The sequence below is a fragment of the Euprymna scolopes genome, chromosome 2 (genome assembly GCF_053919585.1).
Source record: "Euprymna scolopes isolate OS-2025 chromosome 2, ASM5391958v1, whole genome shotgun sequence".
In the NCBI taxonomy this organism is placed as follows: Eukaryota; Metazoa; Mollusca; class Cephalopoda; order Sepiida; family Sepiolidae; genus Euprymna; species Euprymna scolopes.
This window is the reverse complement of record NC_136483.1, coordinates 25,508,788-25,524,377: the sequence shown is the minus strand read 5'-3', so window position 1 is coordinate 25,524,377 and position 15,590 is coordinate 25,508,788. Positions and strand designations below refer to the sequence as shown.

The 15,590-nt window shown below is 31.7% G+C and overlaps 1 protein-coding gene across 1 annotated transcript in view; it reads right to left on the bottom strand.

The window, feature by feature from the left end:
* The window catches only part of LOC145303398 (cysteine-rich secretory protein LCCL domain-containing 2-like), a 97,985-nt gene that overhangs the window by 40,524 nt on the left and 41,871 nt on the right, over nucleotides 1-15,590 (bottom strand). The gene's annotated exons all lie outside the window — the stretch shown is intronic.

The following is a 15,590-nucleotide window of genomic DNA, read 5'->3' as shown; positions in this document are numbered from 1 at the left end:
TATATATATATATATATATATATATATATATATATATATAATTTTATTGTTTAATGTCTTTAATTTTTAAATGACTGTAAGTTTTTAAGGCTTTCAGACGTAGAACCATTCTTGTAACAGCATAATCGTTCAAAACAAGATGACAAAAGAAATAAAGTATTCAACTGTAAATATCAAATGTAGTAGCCTGGTGCAAAATTGATCCAGTCAGATTGAATTATGAAGAATTCCAAGTAAAAAATGGAAATTGTAAACCAGTCAAGCTCAGCAGTGGCTCTTTTCTCTTGTCAAGAAAAAGCTATGACTAAAAATTTCACACAGGCTTAGTATATTTTATACAATGATTCTGTTGTCTAATTTGTTCGTTTTTACTACACTTGCTATTAATATATATTAAATATAATCGTTCACATGTTTGTGATTATAATCAGTATTATGCCCAAATTATTGCAACAAATATATTCTAATTTGAATATAAAAATGTTTACTTACATTTATCACCTAGAGGGTTGGATGGAAAAGAAAAAAAACAAATATGATTATTTTTCACAATCGATTTATATGAATAAAGTCAACAACAATGTATACATAAAACTGCATGCAATGTTTTAATGTTAATCCACTTTATTTAATTCAAATGTCAAATGGTTTTTATGTCGCATTGTTATGATAAAATCCCGAAATGATCCAATTAGCAGTTTCCAATGACCAAGATAAAATATGGCGGGGATTTAATGAACATTTATTGGTATCGAGTCGATTTAAATGTGTTTGCCATTTTGTAGAAATGGTATTTCAAACCATTGAAATGTTTTATGCATATTTTTATTTATTAAATATATCACCATGATTAATCTATAACTTTTTAAAGCATCATTATTATGTCTCTGCAATATATTCTGACTAATGTTGACTTGGAAACGATATTCTTTAGTCAGAAAACGACATTCTGTAATCAACATAAAGGAGCCAGCTTCTGTTGTGATAATGCTCGTACTTATACAACAGCATTGACTAAATATCTCCTCGTAGAATTCTGTTGGGAAATTTTGTCCTACTCTGCATATTTTTCTTATCTAGCTCCCTAAACTTATCACTAATTTTGAGGATTGTAAAGTCGTTTAGATGACTAGGTTAAACATGACGATATGAGATTTAACATAGTTTTGTTTATATTTTAATTCAAACCTTAAGGAGTTTTACAAAAGAACTATTTATAAGCTTGTTGACGGCTGAAATCAAGGGATATAAAACTATCAAACAATGAACACTTAGTATAACTATGCTCTGTATTTGCTTTATTTGCAATATATTTCGTTTCCACTGTTTTATCTTTCTCTCGGAATCTTAGAGATCCACAACAGTTACGAATAAAGAGTTTCTAAAACACACTTCATTTTCAATGTGAAATTTAAGCTGGCAAAAACTTTTGCACCGACTTTACATAACGCAAAATGCACTCTAACATTTTGATAACAGTCTATCTTTTATATATAATACTAGTTACAACATGTCGAATACGATTTTTATAAATATCTTAAATTTTTAATACATTTTAATTTAGATTGAATAAATGTTTACTCACCTTCCATACCAGCTGGATTCATGAAAGAAGAAAGAAAAATAAGAATTATCTTAACAATCGTTTATTTATTAATAAAAACATTTATTTTGTAAATGGATCCTGCACATGCAATGTCTGTAATTTATTTAAAGAAAACTGTTGTTGAAATTACAATCTGTTAGAAGTGATCTTCTTTTGACCGTCCGTGTAAAATATTGTTAAATTTTTTCCTTCGGATTGTATTTTTTTACATTTAGCTTATTGTCAATAACATAGCGACCTGTTTGTTTTTTGTTGTTCTAAATAGTTGGTGATACGTGTACAGTCAGTGTTAAAAAATGTCAATAAAGCGTGCAGAACTACACTCGATTTCTGCGTGTGTTCAATCCAGATAAAACTCACTTATGTGTCTTTTCTTCTTTTAAACCGTTTGTCTTCTAGTACAAAGTCTACAGTCTGAAATCTATTTTAAAACATCGGTATGTTTTATTTAATTGATTCTTTACTTTAATAATTGACCAACAAAGGCTATAAGCCCAGAGCAATAAAAAAATAAATAAGCAAGTTTGTTTTTAGCTATCAAGAATTTTCTTTTGTGATAAACTTTTTGTATCGTTTATAACATGTAATATCTACGGAAACAAAAAGAAAAAGTACTGTATTTTTACTGAGTAATGGAAAAAAAGGATGCAACGTTGAAAATTCAATGTAAAATAGCTTTAATTAACTATGGCTTATGGAACAGTAGATGGAACATAATATGCTTCCGAAAAAAGGCTAATTGAGTATTCACATGCAGTATATTTACAGATAGTTACAGGCATTAGCCACGATTGTTTTTTCAGTGAAACCATTACTGTTATATTTAACTGAAAACCCGATTGAACATGCAATCGTTTGAAAGAAATTATTTGACACCTCCCCCCAAAAAGCAGGCTAACAAATTAGCATTGAAAAGAAAATTGTATTCCCTTAAATTAAAAGAGGGTGACGAACACATTAAATCAATGGTAGAAATATTTGAGAAGTTAACAGTCATCAGAGACTCATACATGAAGAATACAGAGTTGCGCATTTCCTAGCGTCACTTCCAGAGTCTATTGATGTTGATGACAGCATAAAGTCAAAATCCGCCCTTTTAGTGATTAAAAGTTTGCTGTATGAAGAAACCTTAAAAATTAAAGAAAGAATTGAATGCCATTACATCAAAACACCAAATCAGTAAAAGAAGGTCCGAGTGTTATCGTCGACTGTTTGGTAAAGATACAAAAAGTTTCACGCGGAACCATCCGAAAAAAGCTTCCTTCACTAAGAAAATGCAGGATAATTCAAGTGTTGTTGAATTTTCCCACACTGCATTTTAATCTAATAATAAAATGACAGACTGGACCATGGATTTTGATGTGAAGAAATTTATTAATTTAAGAAAATTGGATGTAGCAGAGGAAATAACCCTTGGTGATGGATTCTCAGTTAATCGGACTGAAAATGAGGGTACCAAAGGGGACACGCCCAAAATGCAGGTTGTATGAGACTCTGTATGTTCCAAGATTGTCTTCCAATTTATTGTGTCTAGAGCTACTAAATCTGTATATTTACGGAGTCAGGTGGACAAATTCTGGATGACAAGCAGAGAATAGTAGCTACAGGTGAAAGACTTAGGAACGTATAGTATTTAAACTGCGCCGAAATAAAGGAAGCAATCTATACTGCAACTACATGCTCAGATAGTAAAACACAAGAGGAAATTTAGCATAGACGTTTTGGCTACTTTGGAGCAAAGAATTTACAGAAACTAGTAAGAAACCAACTAGTAAATAGTATTGACTATGATGTAAGCAAGAATATCAACTTTTTGAACTAAGCTTATATGGAAAACATCATCGTTCCTCATTCTAAAATCTGGTGAAACCGAGCCACTGAGCTTTTCACATTTGCACACAACAATGCTTGTAGAAAAGATATTTGATGCAGTTAAATATTGTCTCGCATTCATTGATGATAAATCAAGATTTGAGTAGATCTATGTACTTAAGCACAGAAAGGCATGTTTTTAAAAAGTTCATGTAATGGAAAACCATGGTTGAGAAATCCACTGGACGAAATATTAAGACTCTACGCACTGATAATGGTGTAGAGTACAATAAAATCAAGAGTATTCCATGCCATCGTAAACGAATCAGATTCAATAGCAAAGCAAAGGAGAAAGAAGGTGCAAAATAATCTCCAGTAGTAATTCAACATAGAAACAGCGATGATGATGACGACGACGATTACGACGGCGACGACTTGAAGTTATTGACAGGATCTGATAACAACTCGCAGGAGTTGAAAGTACCTTGAATATCACCAAGGAATACAGGAAACATTTTAATTAAGGTCATTCAATAATTACAAGAAACCTTCTCTACCACCTATAGCAATGGCCAACGACTCTTTATCTGAGAGTACGTCTCTCAAGCTCCTTGGCCTAACGTTCACAGGAAACATGAGTTGGAACAATTACATCGAGGGCATTGCCAGGGCCGCTGCGAGGAAGGTGGGCTCTCTCTACCGTGCTAGAAAACTTCTAACACCCGAAAGTGTCCTGTACCTCTATAAGGCCACTATTCGCCTATGTATGGAGTATTGCTGTCATAATTGGGCCGGTGCATCGGCTACTAGTCTCTCGCTCCTTGACAGGGTTCAAAAGAGAGTCGCAAATCTGATAGGCTCTAAACTGGCATCTAAACTTCAGCCTCTGTCCCATCGTCGAAACGTTGCATCCCTCTGCCTGTTCTACAAGTATTATAATGGTGAATGCTCTGAAGAACTGCAAGCACTTGTGCCCCCACGACGTGAACACCCTCGACAGACCCGACAAGCTGCAAAATCCCACCCCACACTGTAGAGATCCCTAGATGTAAAAGATCTTTCTACTTCAGTAGTTTCTTCCCCAGAACTGCTAAACTTTGGAATTCGATTCCAGGTCACTGCTTCCCCAACTGTACTGACATGCATAAGTTCAAGTGCAACGTGAACCAACATCTCGCTGCCCTAATCCCTACATAGTACCCCAGTAGATGTTTCCCCTGATAGTAGCCCCCTACACCAAAGTGGCAATGTGCCTTGTTTGGGGTGAAAATGTAAAAAAAAAAAAAAAAAAAAAAACTCATACTCATCTTTCTTCTCATCTTAGATTTTTTGAAGAAAATGAAAATAAAAAGATGTTAAATTGACAGTAAAGATTATTTCGTTTCTGAGAGAATATTTTTCTTATGCATTGTGTGTTCTATTATTTAACGATTTTACATTTTTAATAGATTCAAATTTGGATAGAAAATGTTTTATACCAAGATTTTAGAAGGTAAGAAGAACTAAGGCGTTTTATTAACTTTCACAATTGTTTCAATTTGAAACTAAACAGCAACTATTCTACATAATGATATCATCTGGATGCAAATTGTAATGACTTCCAGTATTATATGATGATATTTTTACCACGTGATAAAAGAGATTTCTCCTTGAAATATCCATTTTATATGAAGCAATCATATATCAGTTTGTTAAGCTAAATTCACTTAGCAATCGCATCAGCAGTTTTAAAATGCCCAGGTAAAAATAAAGTATATGTATGAAAAAAAATTAAAGAAAAAATGAGTTAACATGAATTGGACCAAATACATTGAGGCAATTGCCAAGGCTGCTGTGAGGAAGATGGGCTCTTAAACCTGCAAGTATCCTGTATCTCTACAAGGCCACGGTTCGCCTATGTATGGAGTATTGTTTCCGCATCTGGGCTGGTGCAAAACTAATATGCACTGAACTATCAACTAAACACTTACCTCTGTCCAATCGCCTAAACGAAGCATCTTTGTACCTGTTTTACAAGTATTTCAATGGTAGGTGCTCTGACGAACTTCAAGCACTAGTACCCCCTCAACGACAAAGCCCTCAACAAATCCGACAAGCAGCAAAATCCCACCCCTACACTGTAGAGATCCCTAAATGTTGTAAAGCCTTCTACTCGAATAGATGTTCCAATCGGACTGATTTCCTGACTGTACTGACATGCAGAAATTCAAATGTAATGTGAACAGACAACTCGTTGCTCAACTCCATAAATAGTATCTCTTCAAATGTGATTCAAAGTAGCAAACCTTCACAACTAAGTCGTCCTGTGTCTTGTTTGGGCTTAAGCGTCAATAAACAAACAATGGCAATACAAATTGAAGTCTTAAATTATGTAAAGAAATCTATACCTTACATAAGATTCTAATTATTTCAAGTTCATATCGTGTCAATAATAGAGTACAAGCTTAAATTGAACAGGTTGACTAATTATTTTACAAATATATTTTCTAAAACTACTTCAAATATTCAATTATTTATAGAGGAAAAATTTTTACTTACCGATCATGAAACCTGCATTTTGGAAAGAAAGGATAGAAAGTGACATTTAAGGATTTAAAAACCGTTTCTGTTTGAAGAAGATAACATATATTAGATATTGACCGAGATAGTATGCACTGCACAATAGTTAGCAATTGTTTATCCAATTGGCGTAGTAGATAAAATACTTGGTAATTCAGTTATCATTTACCTTCTGATGGTTCAATCCTCGGTGCAGGGGCGACACTCAAAATACAATTTCGAATTAATAAGGTCTTCTACCCAGTCATGGTTGACGAAACGAGAGCAACCTGCCCCGAGGATTAAGTAAATGGCTCCGTTTGATAAAAGACATCTGAAAAAAAAACTCGGAGGATACATCGACCGGAACATTGTGGAACAGTCAAGATGGGAGCAGTAGTCCAAATAATACGAATATTTGTGTTTTTTCTTGACGTTTTAAGAAAACATCATTATTTCTTTATATAATTGTTTAAATACATTAATTGGGTTATGTTTTTAATCGTCGTCAGCACGACCGGCATTTTGTGATAAAAAAGATTAAGAGCTAAATTAATTTATTTTAACAAATGTTCAAATAAAAATACATATATTTTGTATTTAATTTCCTAAACAATACCCTAATATACAACTGTTTATGTCGAACGATATTTTTGCAGCTGCGATTTGTAAGGATCTTACATTGCGCCCAGCAATACACATATACTTCTAATATAAAATGTTATCTATATATATGAATTCGTATTCCTGTCTGTTTCTTTGTTTATTTTTTTGTTTGTTCATAATTTGATTAATATATACAAAAGGTCCATTACTTAAATGCTTCATTAATTCCTATATATAGTATGATTCGTGTAAAATAGACGATTGAGAGATGACGTCATCTGTATATTACATTAAGGAAAATCGATTTATTAAATAGCGGTGTGTCAGTTATTATTTATAGTAAGAGAATTGTTTTAAGTGTTCTACTTAAGTTCATTATTTAAATTTGATTTATATTGATAAAATATTTAATTTAATTTATTTTTACCAACATTGATCTTTTTTATAAAATAGTTTGAGTTATTTGAGTTTTGAGTTATTTCCCTTTCTTCTTTTTGTTTTTTGTTTTCTATATCGGTGGATAATCAAACTAAAAATAATTCAAACTTTCAAGCATTATTTTTGGAATCAGTTTAAATAAAACAATTTCCGTGATTTCGCAATTAATTTTTTGGTCCAGTGGATTTTTATTTTAAAATAAACAAACAATTCAATTCAACTATGATTCTTTATTTAAAACAAAAACAAAAAACAAAAAACTTTCATTTACGTTTTTTTACCAGTTTTTTTTTTTCTTCACATATTTTTGACACCGTAACTGCTAATTTCTTTTCTTTTAATAACACAATAAGTTATAACTCATCATTTTTATAACATAAAAACGTGTGTTTCGGTTTACACAAATTCTATTTTGGTATTTTTGAAACCGAATTATTTACAGTTTGTTTCATTGCAACAAACTGTGAACAAATCTTTCTAGACTGAGGGAGCATAAAGAAATTCGCTTGAACACGAATATAGTCATAAAAATGTGCCCAATATCCGGGGAATAGCTTCTCTTCGTATCACTTTTGCCGAAATATCTGGTGGAGAGTTTGTCACGTACTTCTGATTTTTTCGGGGGGCGGAGGGATTACATTTTCGTGTTTTCATTCGTTCTTTTATTTTTGAAATTTTTGTTGGGGTAACGATGGAGTTGACATATATTAATGAAAAACTGGTCAATATTCTTAGTATAGCAGGTGTGGCCAAACCGAACTTCATGTCGATCCTGGCTATGCTGGATATCCATGCTAGTATTATATATATATATATATATATATATATATATATATATATATATATATATATATATATATATATATATATATATATATATATATATATATATCCTTTTATAAAATATCGCCTCACCGTGAACAAATACACATTTTATGATCATTTTAAAAAAAGATGTTAGTCTGATACATTCACAGATTTAGAAGTCTTCCAGAACAACTCGTAACTTAAGTTCACTCATGAATTACACAAGAACAATATAATTCCCTTTCTAGATGTTTTAACAGATTCCAACAATAATGAACTCGAGCAATAAAATCCTTTTACCCTGAATTATCGAAGTGGGTGTCCCTTTCGGTATAAAACGACTATAGTCGACAACTTAATAACCCGGTGTAACCTAATCTCTGCCTGCCCAACTATTTTGGAACGTGAATTCAACAATATAAAACAAACTAAAAAAAAATATACCGCGATTACATCATCCAGTTTCGGCCAGAATTGAAGACAGTTAATCAGAAGTTGGAAATGGATCAAAAACAGAATTAATAGACAAAAAAGTCTATTTTATTTAATAAAATATACGTAACAATAAATGCTGCCTAGGGAGTACCCACATAAGAGATTTGTTGCGAGCCAGTCTTTATTTTATCGTTATTTCCATGGCAAGTGCCCGTCTGAGCTCCAATCTCTGGTCCCTCCTCGCCAATCTTTCACGAAAAACACCCGTCTAGCTGAAACCACTATCAATAATTTTTCCCACTTGTTATCTGTGTCTAAATCAAAACGTAGATCCCATGAACAAAGCTTCTTTCTTAGAAGTGCACGCCTTTGGAACTCTCTTCCGTTTGCCTGTTTCCCATCTGACTACAAATTGGATGTCTTCAAGTCCAACATAAACAAATTCCTGATAAACCACCCCCTTAAGTAAAACACTTTATCTAATCGCCATTACTAACGATTACCGCGATATTATCCTATTGATTACTGTGTACGCAATAACCCTTATTCCCGAGTGGCTTCGGGGCCTTGATAAGTGGTGACTACCATGTAAAAAAAGTACTACTCAGTCTCCAAACTACTCTCATTTTGCAAAGAAACCTAATCTATCACTTAACTCGACAAAATGTCAATGAAGACAGAATTTGTATTCATTATATCTACAGAAAGCCCTATAAATGTAAAAACTCTTGTAGTAGACATCAACCTGCACATTGTTACTATTTAGACAATAAGACAAAACAACGATTAGATTTCATCTCATTAGCCTTACTTAATCTTTCTTTAAATCCATTATTATTTTGAATGTGCCCTATTGCATTATGGGAAACTTCTTGTACAATTTAAAAATCAAACGTGAGCAAGTTCTTGATGAGTCGTTCCCTTCAGTAAACCAATACATAAAATTTCCACTACTAACGATTACTGTTATTGTCTCATTGACTACAGTACATCCATTAACCCTTATTGTCGAGTGGCCTCCGGGCCTTGATAACTGGTGACTCCTTCGTGAAAACATGCCAAGGTAAATGATACGGCAGGCAATTTGTATTATTGGAATTCTTCGGACTACTATTCTCATCTTCAGTGTTATTTTCACAACGTTTTGGTCTATGTAACCTCCGAGCTTATTTAGGTGTATCTTGTCGGGGATGTTTCTGTCGAACTCGGGAAACTTTATGTTTTATTCTGGAAACTATATAGAATTTCGATCGACTCTTTATTTGATCCACGGAGATATCATGCTCTCATTGGAGGTTACAGCGACCGAAATGTTGTGCAAATAGCTCTAAAATGATGACAGTAGTTCGAAGAGTCCAAATAATACGAATAATCAAGCCTTATCTAAAAAAAATTCAGAACCATAAAAGAGCAGGTTGGTTGGTTGGTTGTTTTGTCAACCCTTTTTAGGTTATTTAATGCCGAATCTGGTTATTTTGAAGAACGATTTTTGTTAATATAGTATATTTGTTTTTTTAAGTCTTATTCTATTTAACCCATAGTTGGGACCCTAACAGGTGCTACCACTCCGGGTCAGAGTGGACCTGGGAGCAATGGCAATTAAAGGGTGGCTCCACACTCCCTAAGGCCTGCAAGCTGGGGCCCTCACCATCGGATATAGTTTAAGGTCATATCCAGGACTTAAAAGAGCAGGTAAGTTGGCTACAATACAGTTCAGTTACATTAACTGATGAAATGTAATTCGATCGTTTAGAGCAACTATTCTTATTTTGAATGTATCCTATCACACACGATAAGGAGAAAGACAATAAGCAATTAAAAATAACAAGATAAAAGATACGACAGGTAATTCTTTTACAAAACATCTGGAAAATGTAAATCTTACTCTTATATTATTTAACGAAAATCATATTAGATTCTACTTACAGCAAGGTAATACTATGTCAATATATATACCGTAAAAAAACGTTGTATACGTAAACTATTATGTAAGTAAATATCCTTTGTAAAACTACTTTTTAATTTTTTTCATGAGAAATAAATAGATACTTAACAATGCTTTCTGTATTTTGGAAGGAAAATAAAGAAATGATTATTAATTTACTTTCGAAAATTTTTACTGTTGGACAAATAACAATTTATATTATTCACATCTTATCTATGAATCTACATTTCCTTAACTGAGGGTTTCTCATCGGCAATTTTTTAAATAGAAACAGTCTTTATAAGCTCACAAATAAATCATATATTATAAGACATTGTACACGTTTAATATCCCATAATATTTCTGCAGCAAGAAAAGACCACCGTGGAATGTATGATACATGATCTATGTCTATATTTGGATTTAATGTCATTAATTAACCGCACATTCTAAATAAAATTATTCAAAATATTGGCAAGTACGATATCTCACATTATTATGTAGAGGTGTGCTAATGCAAAACTTAACATACTCATTGTATCTGAATACATAAAATTAACGTATACAATTACATTAGAAATTGTGTGTTTGTTTGTATATACATGTATTCTTAAAAAAAGGGATAGTCACACCAGATAATTGGTGGATTGAAACCAAATCCTAAGCTTATACGTAAAAATACTATATATATATATGAATATATAATAGCCACATTAAAATAAGTATCATTTATTCCCGTATATAATCTGATAAGATGTTTAATGTAAATTAAGGAGTTACATAATAGGTTTTATTTGATTTTTAATAGGGAATTAAATAATTAAGTAAAAAGGACATACATTAAGTCTGACTAAAATATATCTGACAATAGATATTTACTAAAATATAGTTGAATTATAATATAAAGATAGTCAGTGTAATAATTATGTTAATGACCAATCTATTTTTTTAGCTTATACGAAAGAATAAATACAAAATAAAAAAAACGGAAATGTATCTATGAAATAAAAGTTAGTTCCGTATTAAAATTTCAAATACACTCATTTGTAGATATTAATCAGTGTTAACGTAATTTTATATAATAAATATTAATTATTTTGTATTAATAAATCAAAAAATTACCATGGAAGATATTTTTACTATTGATTAAAACAATAAGTTAATGTTATATTAATACGAAAACCAAAGCGTGAATAGATTTCATATTAAATCAGTCATGAATCTGATGAATCTAATGAATTTAATGAATTTAATGAATCTAATGAATTTAATGAATCTAATGAATCTAATTAATTTAATGAATCTTATTAATTTAACGAATCTAATGAATCTAATGAATCTAATGAAGTTAATGAATCTAATGAATCTAATGAATTTAATGAATTTAATGAATCTAATGAATTTAATGAATTTAATGAATCTTATTAATTTAACGAATCTAATGAATCTAATGAATCTAATGAAGTTAATGAATCTAATGAATTTAATGAATTTAATGAATCCTATGAATTTAATGAATCTAATGAATTTAATGAATTTAATGAATCCTATGAATTTAATGAATCTAATGAATCTAATGAATTTAATGAATTTAATGAATCTAATGAATCTAAACACACGATGCAAATATTCTTCGGATTTTTTCGGATTTATGTGATCATACACATTTCTTTTAATCTTCTGTTTACAGTTAAAATGTTCCTACATTTCTGAAGAGTCTGTGCAGGAAATATTCAAAATTGACATAAAAATGATTTGTTTTTTTTTCTGCGCTTCAAAAAGGTGTTGTAAAATGTGGACATTTCATATTGACATGTTGAATAAATGGTTAGAAGAATAGCATCCCGGCATTTGAATTTGAAGAATTTCATGGACAAGGACTTTTGCACGGTTTATCCCAAGGGTAATCAGTCCTTGTCCCAGACTATTTGACCGAGATGAGCATCAAGACAGTTTCTCACCATCTATGTTGTCTGCGACTTTTGGTTATCTCCTAAGATCACGAAAAACATTATAGACTGTCATTGTGAGACAATTGAGGAGATAAAAGAGGTTCTGACGAGGGTCATTGGCACGCTCACGCAGGAGGACTTCCATGGGACCTTCTAGAAGTTGTTGGAACGGTACAAAAAGTGCATTGCAGCCGGGAGAGATTACTTCGAATGAGGACTAATGTTTCCTCTCTATACTATCAATAAAATGTCCATACGAAAAAAAATGTCTGGAAATTTAATGAATGCACCTCGTATATCTTTATTATTGATTTCAGTTTTTTAAACTATGGGTTATTATGGAAATATCTGCAAGGAAAAATAAATGTTAATATCGCCCTACGTGCTCATACAAAATAATTTATTAATATGTTTATTTCATTATTCAGCATATTTATTTTATAAAAAACAAACGCTATCATGTCATAAAACGTATTGCCAAATATCACTCATCATTATGTGAATTTCTGGTTACTGCAAAGCCATAGCGCGTCAATATATACCATAAAAGTCATTTTGTACGTTAACTATTATTTTGTAAATGTTTTGTAAAAGTACATCAATTAATTTCGTTTATACTTAGCTTTATTACTTAAATGTAATGAATACGTTACAAAACGTTAAATAATTAACATAAAAAAATAAAAATGATATTTACTCACTTGAACTTTTTTCTGAATTTCAAGAAAAAAAAAAAGAAAGAAATATTAAACAACGTGTAAAAATATTTATGTTAAAATGGAAAGAAAATTAGAGAATTACTTGATTTCCATAATTAAAATCCAACAATCCTACCTGGTGCTGCTTGGTGAAAAAAAGAAAAATAGAAGAGGCCTTTTATGGAAACCGTTCCAAACAAGACATAATGGCACTTAATGTAAGGGACTATAAAAACAACTTCAAATAAAATGAACTAGCCAATGATAAGTTCTATACAGATAAATTCCAATAAAGAAACAGAAGATATTTCCCCCTTTCAGAAACATCGCTCAGGAAATGCGAGCATTGAAGTGCAAATAAGAGAAGCGTGTTAAAAAAAAAGTCTGCGTAATATCTATTATAAACATGTACAATACTTAATTTTTATTGTCACGCATAGCTGAATATATGCAGACATTACAGGCTTGCTGTCTGCATGCGTTCGGATCTCAGATTCTCACGGTCTAAAATATAAGTTTATATGATTGTCGAAGGCTCCATGCTGTTATTGAGAGAGATTTCTGCAGAATTAATATCCACTGCAGATAATAGATACTCTGCTCAGTGCGTTTTAATGTTTTATTCAAAACTCAATAGTTCCCAGGTATTTTAATGTGTGGCCTACCCTATCAGGCAAGGCAGGATATATATATATATATATATATATATATATATATATATATATATATATATATATATATATAAAACTACTTAATTTATTCACATAAAATTAATATACGAAAGTATAGATTTATGCGTAAACTTTAAGTATTTACTTCAAAAGTGCTCAATACGTAGGTAGAGCTAGAGTGGATGAAACGCGGAATATTCAGTGTAGCTTAATCGCCATATATATTTTATAAATTACTATATATATATATATATATATATATATATATATATATATATATATATATATATATATACGCGCGTGTGTGTGTAGTTCCAGACAAAAAATATATATAAATATAGATGAATGTATTTGTTCATTAAGGAAAATAAGAAAATTAGATTGATTTTTTATATTATGGATTTCGAAGCCTAATTCCTTTCGTCATAATTATTATTACTTCAAAAAAATCTCGTTTCTACTGAGATCAAATGGTTACTTACCGAAGGTGCCTCCTGAATTTCGGAAAGAAAAAGAAAAAAAAGGGGATTATAAAATTACATCTTTTTAAGAACAATACAAAGTATATTTCTCTTTATTATGGATCAGCATTTCCTAACTTGAATTTTCAATATCGATAAATACCAATAGAGGGAGGGCTGAGGTTCTATGTACTCCGATTAATTATACCGTGTAAGCTATTATAAACGTTGAATAACCTAGCATCTTTATTCAACCAAAAATTCACTCAGTTTAATATGTAAGAAATTATATAGATTCATACTTTGATTTACTTTTAATATTTAATGAAAAAAATTATTAAAACTACTTATTCAAATACGAGATCTGTCATCATTAATTGACAATGGACAAGCATAAAATTCATCATAGGTAATCATTTTGAAAGGAACAATAAGGATTATAGCAATATATCCCTTCAATTGATACGGCTCTTACATAACGTATAGCACGATTCAAATCCACGATGAAACTATTCTCTTTTAAAAATGTCTTTTAGACACATGGTAATGCTAAATTCATTAAACCATCAGAAACCTCACATTTTTACATTTAATCCTCGCTTTTTCCACTCCTTCCGTTCGATGGCGTAAACATCATCCTCTGCAGTATATGTTTCTATGTGGAGATTACAGGGTACACTTTTGATTAATTTTTCTCGACAGCAACTATTTTTGCATTCTCCTGCCGATAGTAATCACTCCGAGTGTTTTCTTCACAACGTACGACAAAATGCTAACCATTATGCAGTGCACAAATTCTCTTGCAGAGCTGTTCTTACAGTTAGCAGCACTGAGTTTATATTTTTGAGTTAGCAGCCGGTGCATAACAGCTGTCTACTAAACATTTTCCCTTACATCTAAAGACGAGTGACGTAATTCTTGGCATCGGTAATAATGTACCAAACTTCTCTGCTGTTGGAGGGAGAGGGGCTCGAGCTTCTCGACAGTCGCGCCGAGCGAGGAAATATCCAGATAAGCGAATTATTCCATCCATTATAAACAATGGCGTTCTTCATCTGTCTTTACTTAGTTTGAATTTGATATATGGTTTCTGTAATCAATGCGAGCCTAGTTTGGACATCTTTCAATATAATTCTCACGTCCTGTTTAAGAAGGTCCTAGGTATTGTTAATCATAGTCGCGCAATCCGTGGGCAAATCCAGTTTTGCTCTGAATTTTATCATGTACTTTATGAGGCTGAAATTGCAACCTTTAATGCGGGCAACACTAAAAATGCAGTTTCGAATCACTTAGGACTTCTGTCTCATCATGTCTGAGGAAATAAGAGCATGCTACACCCCGTGAATTAAATAAAGAGCTCCGTGCAAAATTTCCGTGTTCGACGAAGTTCCCGAAGTCGACAAGATACACCTGAAGAAGGTCGGATGTTACATCGACCGAAACGTTGTGCAAATAACACTCCAAATGAGAACAGTAGTTCGAATAATCTAAATAATATGAATTATCAATTCTCATATAAAAAAAATCCGTAAACGTAAGAAGCAGAAAGCCCCTGTAGATTTGAGTGCATACGGTGAACATTATAAATACAACTTCCTTTATGAGGACAGAATCATATTTGCTTTTTCATTCAATTATTTGT